Here is a 12,129-nt window from a genome sequence, read left to right on the forward strand (position 1 = left end):
CAAATATTCCTTTAAAGTTCATATTTTTCAATTGTAATTTACAATATATATTCTATTTGAAATTCTGAAATTCCATTTGATATTCAGATTTTACATTTGAAATTCAAATATTCCATTCAAATTCAGATGCCTTCATTTGTAATTCAGATATTCTATTAAAAAGTAAGAAAATATCAATTGAAATTCAGATATTCCATTCCAAATTAAGAATATTTCAACTGAAATTCAATTGAAATTCAATATTTTTCAATTCAAATTCACAATATTTTAATTGAAATATGAATTTTGAATGGAATTTCTGAATTTCAATTCGTAGTTTGAATTACATTTGAATTTCAGATGTAATTCAGTAAGTAGTTTAGGAGCTACAAGCATTTTATTTATACAAGTAGGAACGAGCTAAGTTTGGTCGGACAAAATCTTGGCTTCCCCCCCCATGGATTCTGTAAAATAACGTAGACTTAATAACGTAGTTTATATTAGACCAAAGAAATCTTAAACCAAGATCGGTTTATATAGGGGCTATATCTATTTATGGACGAGATTTCGGTTGGGTATTGAAGGTTATAAACGTATCTCACATTCTGCCGAAACGGACAAAAATTTAAGAATTCTATAGACCTAAATTGAACAACCACTTTCCCAGGACCGTTATGGCACACTTACATTTACCGACCTACATCAATAAGAAGTTTCTGCGGCATAGAAAATATCGACATCTTAATTGGTTCGACTGCTATCGTGGACCACTTTGCATGGACTAATATAGCCCAATTGCATTCCCCGACCTAAATCAATAAGAAGTATCTATGGAATATGAAATATCGATATCTTCATTCTTTCGACCGCTGTCGTGATTTCGACAGACAGATGAACATATCTTGATCGACATAGAATTTTAAGGCGGTCAAGAATATACATATATACTTTACAGGGTAACAATTGAATATTTCGAAATATAAACAAAATTATTAGATTACTATACGACCCATCATGGGGGATATGAAAACCTGTAGTAAGGTTAAAAAGGTTTTCGTGGTTCTTTTTGAATACTGTACAGCTTGACGAATAGTTTTTATATCTATGTATATTAGATTCGTGGAGGGTCCACCATAGATAGCATTTGTCAAGTTCCTTGTACGATTTCTCTTTATTAGTGGAGAAAGAAAAAGGTATAATCGAATAGAATTGCTTCCACTAGGTTCTCAAGGAATACATTTAAGCCATACATAGGTATATGGAGGTCCTAGTAGAAGTCAATGTTCAATATTTCAGATAAGAACTATGCGCTTTAGGAAAGTACGAATACAATCGGAAGATTGATTAATATGGGAATAAATTATGTTGAAGGTCGTAATAAAAGTCATTGTGCAAAATTTCAGCCAAATCAGAAAGAATTGCGCTCTTTACGAGGTCAAGAAGTGATATTAATCATCAATTTTTGCAATAGCTGTAACCTCCTTAGTTTTGCAAACTTCAAAACTAAGTAACTAAGTATCCGTAGTGATGCTAGATGAAGCAATACTGTAAAGTTTTCTGTGAAACCTCGCAAAAACCAATATTTTTTGAGCGTAAAAATTCAAGATCGTTTTCAAGCCCGAAAACGCTGTAACTCCTTCATTTTTTCGAATGTCGAAAATTGTCTAGCATTCCGCAGTTCGAAATTCAAAGACGATTCGAACAATAAACAGAATGACTTGGCTAACTAACCCCTTATAAAAATTTTCAATTTTTGATGCGAAAAAAATTTTCGAGTTGAGAATACAGTATTGAAGATTATGGCAAAAAATTCGGTTTAGTGCAACTCCTATGTTTTTCCTTCAAAAAACAAGCTCAAAATCGCATGACTAATATCCGAAAAATGCTAAAAAAAATCAAAGTGAGTTTGAAATTGTTGTAAAATCTTTAGTTTTGCAAATTTCCAAATTCTGAAGACACTGCTGTATTCGTGAAGAAAATCTCTTTCCGTAATGCTGCTGGACGAAGCAATACTAAATAGTTTTCTGTGAAAAACATCGCAAAAACCAAATTGTTATTGCGAAAAAATTTAAGTCGTTTTCAAGCCCAAAAACGCTGTAACTACTCCACTTAATTTCACATTAAATGTTTTTACATTTTTTTAGAAAAGCTACCCGCTTATAAAAATTTTCAATTTTGAATACGACAAAATTTTTCAATATTGATGTATGGGTTTATATGAGGAATATATATGTAAGTCTGTAAAAATAATTGAAAGTGCCCAGCTTTCGTTCGACCAATATCGTTATTTCGGCAGACTGATGGACAGACAAACATTGCTAGATCATCTTATATCAATGTTACGGGGTATTAAAAAGTAGATAAGAATACCTCAATACTAAGGTGAAGGGAATAAAACTATGGGAGGTAAAGGGTGATTTTTTTGAGGTTAGGATTTTCATGCATTAGTATTTGACAGATCACGTGGGATTTCAGACATGGTGTCAAAGAGAAAGATGCTCAGTATGCTTTGACATTTCATCATGAATAGACTTACTAACGAGCAACGCTTGCAAATCATTGAATTTTATTACCAAAATCAGTGTTCGGTTCGAAATGTGTTCAAATTTTGACAAATTTTGTTCAGCGATGAGGCTCATTTCTGGTTGAATGGCTACGTAAATAAGCAAAATTGCCGCATTTGGAGTGAAGAGCAACCAGAAGCCGTTCAAGAACTGCCCATGCATCCCGAAAAATGCACTGTTTGGTGTGGTTTGTACGCTGGTGGAATCATTGGACCGTATTTTTTCAAAGATGCTGTTGGACGCAACGTTACGGTGAATGAACACATTTCGAACCGAACACTGATTTTGGTAATAAAATTCAATGATTTGCAAGCGTTGCTCGTTAGTAAGTCTATTCATGATGAAATGTCAAAGCATACTGAGCATCTTTCTCTTTGACACCATGTCTGAAATCCCACGTGATCTGTCAAATACTAATGCATGAAAATCCTAACCTCAAAAAAATCACCCTTTATATAGAAATATGAATCAATTTGGTTCTCTCGCAACCCCAATGAATGCACGAAATAGTTTTCATTTTCTTCGTGCCTGGCGTCAAAGTTGGTTAGGATAGTTAAAAAAGGGTACGGATATTAATCCACCCCACGCCACTTTGGACATAGACCTAAGCCAGTAATCGCCTTGTTTTGCTCACTAAGAACAAAAAAGTATCCTTGTTAAAAAATCAAAGTCTCGAACTCTGTGCTACTTACAAAATTCCTAGTTGTTTTCCATGCCACGCCGCTGTTAGCCGTGCAATGACATAGGAAATTTTCCAGCGTCTCATCAGCGTCTCATCAGCTTCCACACGTGCTATCACTTGCCGCACCGATTCTGTATCAGTGAGCTCGTAGTGCTTTGTGTCCCGTTATGATATCGAAAGCTATACTGACCTCCTTCTTACTTCCATTCAGTAATAGTCTTATCACTATTCGTGTCTCCCCTTAGGATTTTCGTCGTCCTGCCGATCGTTTGGTCGTTCCACAGTGTTACATGCGTCGCCAACATTCTTAACTCGGACTGTGTCGACCCAAAAGGCTTCGGGCTAATCTATTTCGTTGACGGCAGTTATCCTGCCTTCACTGCCAAATCGTCTGCTCTTTCATTTCCCCTTACTCCGCAATGGCCGGGCAATAGTCAATGCAACCAAACAGATCTCAGTCCCTGGGTTCAAAATGTAGACCCTCAGGGCCACTCTCTTCTCTAACTTTGATCAATCTGTATATCATGATTTTGCAGATGACAATGACAGAGTTCCATCAATCCGAGACTGTGACGAGGCAGCAGTGCCTCCCACTCGACCTTAAGTGTCGTCACAGGTATCCGATCGGAAACCTCTTCCATTCCCTTCGCTTCGATTATACCGCGATGGTATAACCTGCTCCTTTCCTCTATCTATTCTCCCATCGCCTTAAGTCGCATAGCCGTTGTGGCTGTCTAAAACTTAATCTGTATGTCTATGGGTAGGATATATAGAATAGTATCCAGGGCTCTATCGGGCGTGGTCCTCATCGCTCCGCCTATGCCAAGAAAAAATGTTCTCTGAGTCTTTTGTATTATGCTTACATTGCACTTTTTCTCTATCGCAGTCCATCAAACAACTGAGGCATAAGATAGTATTGGTGTAATTACGCTTCTGTAGAGCCAGTGGACTATACTCGGATTCGTGCCCAATTTCGAGCCTACAGCCCGTCTACATAGTGATCAACATCTGTGAGCCTTCTCAATACGCTCCTGAATGTGACACTTCCAATTCAGTTTCCTGTTCAAGATCACTCCTAAGAATTAGACCTTGTCAGATATCAAAATCTTTTTTTTGAGGAAATTTCAACTTATGTAAACGGTGCAATCTGTGAGTCTTTTTGGTAATCTCCTTAATGTAACACTTGACCTTGTCAGATTTGGAATCGTTCTATCGTGGTGTATTAAATTGGACCAACTTCGTTTTCCCCGTGAACAGTCAGATTTAAGTCTTCTTTGGGTTAACATTGAGACACCTAGGTGAAGCCCAGTCGTATGCCATCTCCAAATCCCGTCAAAGTAAATGCGACCCATTTTCGGGAGCAAAAGTCAATGGATTCTAAAATTTAGATTACTTCCACACATTTGTAACAATAACAAGTAAAAGCGTGCTAAGTTCGGCCGGGCCGAATCTTATATACCCTCCACCATGGATCGCATTTGTCGAGTTGTTTTCCCGGCATCTCTTTTTAGGCTAAAAAGGATATAAGAAAAGAGTTGCTCTGCTATTAAAACGATGTCAAGATATGGTCCGGTTCGGACCACAATTAAATTATATGTTGGAGACCTGTGTAAAATTTCAGCCAATTCGTATAAGAATTGCGCCCATTGGGGCTCACGAAGTAAAATAGAGAGAACGATTTATATGGGATCTGTATCGGGCTATAGACCGATTTAGACCATAATAAACTCGTTTGTTGATGGTCATGAGAGGATCCATCGTACAAAATTTCAGGCATATCGGATAATAATTGCGACCTCTAGGGGTCATGATCAAGATCCCAGATCGGTTTATATGGCAGCTATATCAGGTTATGAACCGATTTGAACCTTATTTGACACAGTTGTTGAAAGTAAAAATAAAATACGTCATGCAAAATTGCAGCCAAATCGGATAGGAATTGCGCCCTCTAGAAGCTCAAGAAATCAAATCCCCAGATCTGTTTATATGACAGCTATATCAGGTTATGAACCGATTTGAACCATACTTGGCACAGTTGTTGGGTATCATAATAAAACACGTCGTGCGAAATTCCATTCCAATCGGATAAGAATTGCGCCCTCTAGAGGGTCAAGAAGTCAAGACCCAAGATCGGTTTATATGGTAGCTATATCAGGTTATGGACCGATTTGAACCATACTTGGCACTGTTGTTGGATATAATAAGAAAACACGTCGTGCAAAATTTCATTTCAATCGGACAAGAATTGCGCACTCTAGAGGCTCAAGAAGACAAGACCCAAGATCGGTTTATATGGCAGCTATATCAGGTTATGGACCGATTTGAACCATACTTGGCACAGTTGTTGCATATCATAACAAAACACGTCGTGCAAAATTTCATTCGGATCGGATAAGAATTGCGCACGCTAGAGGCTCAAGAAGTCAAGACCCAAGATCGGTTTATATGGCAGCTATATCAGGTTATGAACCGATTTGAACCATACTTGGTACAGTTGTTGGATATCATAGCAAAACACGTCATGCAAAATTTCATTCCAATCGGATAAGAATTGCACACTCTAGAGGCTCAAGAAGTCAAGACCCAAGATCGGTTTATATGGCAGCTATATCAAAACATGGACCGATATGGCCCATTTACAATACCAACCGACCTACACTTATAAGAAGTATTTGTGCAAAATTTCAAGCGGCTAGCTTTACTCCTTCGGAAGTTAGCGTGCTTTCGACAGACAGACGGACGGACGGACGGACAGACGGACGGACATGCCTAGATCGACATAAAATGTCACGACGATCAAGAATATACATATATACTTTATGGGGTCTCAGACGAATATTTCGAGTAGTTACAAACAGAATGACGAAATTAGTATACCCCCCATCTTATGGTGGAGGGTATAAAAATATTTTCACACAGGAAAGATGTGGTCTTTTGAAAAACGTTCCATCCATCCCCCTTCATGCAAAAATGCTTCTCTGGGTCTATCAAACCTCCAGTTATAAACAAAGTTGAGAATAAAGTGGACTAATAACACTACATCATTCATCCACCTATTGAAATTACAAAGCCTCATTCCATAATATAAACAATAATGAAGTAAAATATCTAGTTGTCATAAGCATTATAAAAAGATCGTTGGCTGTGTTGTCATTAATATATTTTTTTTTCTTTTTCATTTATTTCGTTGCTTTATTCCATTATGAATGTACATCCATACATACATTCGTTCACACATTTATTGACTTCCATATATTGCAGCCCCACTATCGTGTTCGGATGGCAACAACCAAACTAGTTTATTGTTTGCTTTTTTATTTAAATTTAATGTGATGTATATTATAACACCCTTTTGTCACTTGGTTTAATATATCCCATATGGTCTAGTGGCTAGGATATCTGGCTTTCACCCAGAAGGCCCGGGTTCGATTCCCGGTATGGGAAAGTTTTTTTTTCGGTATATTAAAAAATATTTGTTTTGTACTTTAAACAAACTACCTTACCCTCTCACATAACATTACAACAGCTAAGTCAACCAACAACTACCTGAAAGTGATTGCTAAGGCCTGTCTTCTTGCCTGCTTACTAAATTAAAACAACAAAACCCATCGTATAAAAATAACTAAGACCTTAGTGTGTATTGTGTTGTTGGTGGTGAGAAAAAACATTTGGTCGTTGATAAAATTCTTACCATAGCTGGCTTTGTTTCTGATTTTGCTGTTGGGTTATTTATTTTTTCATTCAATTTTACCTCCCCACAGTGAATTGTAGTCATGCGTCAACATTGTTTTTCAACTTTCGAGCTCTTTAGAAAATACTTTTTTATTCTCTTTTTTTGAAATAATTCTCATTGAATGTGGTGAAAGGCATGCTCAAATAGTCTTCGTTTTGTGTTAAAACTTTGTCATTAGTAGACGTAGACTGACGTTCTACCCTATTAATAAAGGACCGTGTGATGTTTCCGGATTATGATTCTTTTGTGATTAGAATCTTCCCACTGTTCCGATGGGGTTGCTCCTATCTGGGATTTGTGGCTGGACTGACGGCCTCTGACCAATTTTTATTCAATAAATTTCACAAATTGTACAAATGTTCGAATTCAAATATGTTTTTTTTACAATTCTTAATTTTGTTTTGTTTCAGTCGACTTCTATTTCGGCAAAAATTGGCTTTTCAACTTTTCTTTGCAAAAAGTAGACAAGTTTTCGTAAACTTTTGCCATCAAGATATTATAATTTCTTTGTACAATATTTCCATAAAGGAGAGGTGTTACGAAAATTGTTAAATGCAAAATTGGCGTATTTTTAGGTTTACCACCCACCCCCGCCATCTTAAAGCCAATGGGCTAATATTTTTTTTTCGAGATTTTATGTATCCGGCATTTTCAAAAATCTAGAATTTTCCAAGTTGTGTTATTGTAGTCACTATTAAACATGAAAAAAGGCCGCCTGCCCTTAATCGGAGTCTATCTATTCTAAATTCTACCTAGACTTCCCTAAATTCTGTACGAAAATCTCTATTTGTGAAATGTACCCTTATATAGGAGTTACTATAAAATATTGGTCGATTCGTCCTTGAATTATACTTTCGCTAGGCAGAGAAAAAGTGGCTTACAAAATTTTAGACCATTTGAACCAAAATTGTGGGTTTGAGAGCAGAAATAACGAAAATTAGGGGTACGTTAGTATGGGACCTAACCCTAAAGTTGGACCGATATGGACCATATCCGATATATTATTCTGTACTTTACTTTAATTGTCCATTAGAGAAAATTTATTCTTCTAGCCGAACGTAGAATAGATGCCCAAGCGCATCGATCTTCTGCGTGGTTTCTCCAATTTCTCACACCCAGTTTCGAGATGTCGCCCTCATTTTGGTCTTCCACTTTTGCGTTTTTTTATGGCCCCCTTCAAAAAGACTTCTTCGTTGAAGCTTCTTCATCCATTCTGATAACATGACCTAGCCAATACAAACTTGTATTTTGATGAGTTTAACTATTCTATCGTCGTCATACAGCTCGTGGTTCATACAACGCCTAGTATATTAAAAAAAATATTTTACAAACTTAAGCACGCTTTTAAGGAGTTGAGGATTTCAAATCTGGAGTACAGTCTATGCGGGAGCAATGAAAAGATGTTATACTATACAGCCCATCCTCGAACTGTTAATGGATAAAAAATACATTTGTACCAAAATTTTGCTTCCTTAAACATAAAACTATTAGGATGAATCTTACACTTATAATGAAGCAATCCCAAAATTTGGCTTGGATATGCATAAACTTTGGTATGAGTTATTTATGGCAACAAGAGTAAACCAAAGAGCAATGAATCGATAATTGGAACAGTTCTTACCTAGCAGCAACATTAGCAAAGCCAAACTTGTCTCTGTGCACTTTTTTTGTGCAGCTTTATTTTCGACTTTCCGACTATTCGACTTCAAAATCGATTATTCGACTTTTTAATCATTGAAAGTCGACTTTTTTATACAAAAAGTCGACTAATCGATTAGTCGAAAGTCTAATATGGGATCCCTAGTGAATATTACCAAGCTATCCGAATTTATGGAAAATATTTTAAAAATAAGCCATTTATGAGGTATATCTATATAGAAGTTTTATCCAAATATGGTGCGATATGGATCGTATTCGACATGAATATAGAGGGTATCTCTCTCTACCACGCATTCATGCACAATTTTGCGAAATCGGCTAAAAAATTGGCCTTTTATATAGCCAAAACCTTAAATTGTCAGATCGATCTATGTGGCAGCTTTATCAAACTAGGATACAATATAGATCATTTTAAAATAAAAGGATATCTAATATAACACATTTTTCGAAATTTCGAAAAAATTGTGTAAAAATATTCCTTTTGTGAGCTGAAGACGATAAACTGGGTGATCGGTTATAAACTTGAAACTTTGCACAGATTCTTTTTTTTTGTCCATAAGCAGGTTAATTTCGAAGATGGGCTATTTCGCTCTATATCTTGCTATAGCCCCCATATATAGCGATCCGCCGATTTAGGGTATTAGGCCCATAAAAGCCACATTTATTATCCTATTTTGCTGAAATTTTGGAAAGTGGGTTGTGTTAGGCTACTCGACATCCATTTCAATTTGGTCCAGATCGGTTCAGATTTGGATATAGCTGCCATATAGAGCGATTCTAGTCCGATGTCGCCGAAAATTGGGACAGTGAGTTAAGTAAAGGGCCCCTCGACATATTTCTGCAATTTTGCCAATTTTTACATATAGCTGCCATATAGACCGATTTCTCGATTTAAGGTTTTGGGCCCATTTATTGTCCGATTTCGCCGAAATTTGGGACAGTGAGTTAAGAAAAGCCCCTCGACATACTTCTGCAATATGGCACAGATCGGTTTAGATTTGGATATAGCTGCCATATTGACAGATATCTCGATTTAAGGGTTTGGGCCCATAAAAGGCGCATTTATTGTCCGATTTCGCCGAAATTTGGGTCAGTGAGTTAAGTTAAGCCCCTCGACATATTTCTGTAATTTGGCCCAGATCGATCAATTTTTACAAATAGCTGCCATATAGACCGATCTCTCGATTTAAGGTTTTGGGCCCATAAAAGGCGCATTTATTGTCCGATTTCGCCGAAATTTCGTACAGTGAGTTGTGTTAGGCTCTTCGAAATTTTTCTTCAACTTGGCTCAGATCGGTCCAAAATTGGATATAGCTGCCATATAGACCGATATCGCGATTCAAAGTCTTGGCCCCATAAAAGGCGCATTTATAATCCGATTTCTTTCACGGAAATTTGACACAGTGACTTATGTTAGGCATTTCGACATCCGTGTCGTATATGGTTCAGATAGGTTTATTTTTGGATTTAGCTCCTAAAAAGATCAATATTTTGTTATACACAATTGAACAATGACTTGTACTTATTAGTATATATTCCAAATCGGAAAATGTTTCGATATAGCTGCTATGGGGCATAAGGAATGCATTTTTCACCGGATTTTAACGAAAGGTGGTTTACATATATACCCGAGGTGGTGGTTATCTAAAGTTCGGCCAGGCCGAACTTGACGCCTTTTTACTTGTTTTCTTAAGAATAGACACTTTCGAACTTGTTGGTGGACACCCTCTCACTAAATGCTAATTTCTGCCGCAATCTGTAATCTCAGTTCAAATATTTTTGTTCACAAGGAGAGCCGAGGATAGTTTAGACCATTTTTTAATAGAAAGTTTTACATATGCTTAGTTATTTGAGTTTAAAAAACAAAAGTGGCGACTACTGGTACATGCCGAATTTAGGAGCACTTACCCTACCTATATCTATTGAATTTTATTTTTGATATTTAATATAGTGGCTGTCCTATCTATTTTTCCAATCCCGATTTCCCAGGAACTGTACTACACAAAAATACCGAGTGTACCTTTTATTTATCAGGGTACCGAAAGTTTCTTACATGTAAAGTTCCAAAGCGATTGCACAAGAGGGGGTAGTGGTCTAAATTGGGTTAAACAAATCTTGTACCCACTAATTTTAATTGTTTTATTCAGTAGGTTTTTCTTAACATACCTGCTATTAGTAGCTCGAAGTAATGACTTTCAATTCTTTAATAACCAACTAGAGCAACTAACTTTATTGTGCTTCATTTGAAACAATTTTCCAGTACATTAAATTACTTTGAAACGAGCGTTTCCTCGCAAATAAACAGTCTTTAAACATTCAATCCCTTTTCATAGAGTTGTGAGAACATAAAAGTGCAATTCCTGGAAACATTTTCCATTAGTGACCAATATAAGGACAATCATAACATCGTAATCACGTGAATCACCACGTGTACAGCCTTAACAATTCGCTTTTTTAAACACCACGTCATTGAAGCGATGAAAAGCATTCACTGGGTACACTCAGCTAAGTCTCAAAGGATTGCCGGGGGAAGGAATCGAAGGGTGAAACGCCAGGACGACCGCCATACAATATGAATAGCAACAACTACAGCACACTTGCATGCCTATTTGTTATTAATGGAAATAAAATAGAAATCACAAAGAATTTTTATTAGAATTATACCCCCTTGTGCCGAGCGACACTGGGGTCTTGTATACGAAAAGTTGACTTACTTATATGGAGCCATGCTTGGGCAATAGAGAAAAGGGCTGGGTTGGGGCCAAAGGTGTGTTTTCAAGTCCTGACAAGTTGAGCGTGTGTCTATGCGGTGATTGTTGAATGTTGTCCTATGGAACAACAAAACAGCACCACACGCTCGACAAACAACGGTAAACAAGTGGGAGGTCACATTAATTGAGATGAGGTGGAACCGTTCGTTGGGTTACGGGTGGTCGTAATCAAGGTGGATATTGGGGGTGTTACTACATATAACCTAGCGTTCTAATAATATTAGCGCGCAACAACAACGACAATAATAATTTTTTTGTTTGTTTAAACAGCTGTTGTTGGTAGACACGTTATGTAACCCTCTCTCACCCAAGCACTTATCCCCAATGTAACACACATGTCTTTGGTATAATAAAACAGTGCTAAGAAATTAGATAAGTACAGATCTCAGATGTGGCCTTAACTTGCAAACTTTGACCGACATTGTGAACGGTGTTATATGCATCATTCCACGGCACCGGTACCCAAACAGCTTGCAATCTCTCTGATACTTAGAGATTTTCACCCAATAAGGTTCTTATTAAAAGCCCGAAGACCAAAGTAGAAGTAGTCACACTAAAGGCCTGCAAATGTCACATTTTTATACCCACCACCATGGGATGGGGGTATACTCATCTAGTCATTCCGTTTATAACACCTCGAAATATTGATCTGCGACCCCATTAAGTATATATATTCTTGATCGTCTTGATCGTCCGTCTGTCGAAATCACCATAGCGGTCGAACGCGTTAAGCTAGCCGCA

General features: G+C 37.1%; 1 non-coding gene across 1 annotated transcript; it reads left to right on the forward strand.

Moving 5' to 3' along the window:
- Positions 1–6,597: 6,597 nt before the first annotated feature.
- Trnae-uuc (transfer RNA glutamic acid (anticodon UUC)) lies at positions 6,598–6,669 on the forward strand. Its single transcript has one exon. It is a non-coding gene; the product is annotated as a tRNA-Glu (tRNA).
- The last annotated feature ends 5,460 nt before the right edge of the window (positions 6,670–12,129 follow it).

This window comes from Stomoxys calcitrans, chromosome 5, assembly GCF_963082655.1.
Source record: "Stomoxys calcitrans chromosome 5, idStoCalc2.1, whole genome shotgun sequence".
Classification (NCBI taxonomy): domain Eukaryota; kingdom Metazoa; phylum Arthropoda; class Insecta; order Diptera; family Muscidae; genus Stomoxys; species Stomoxys calcitrans.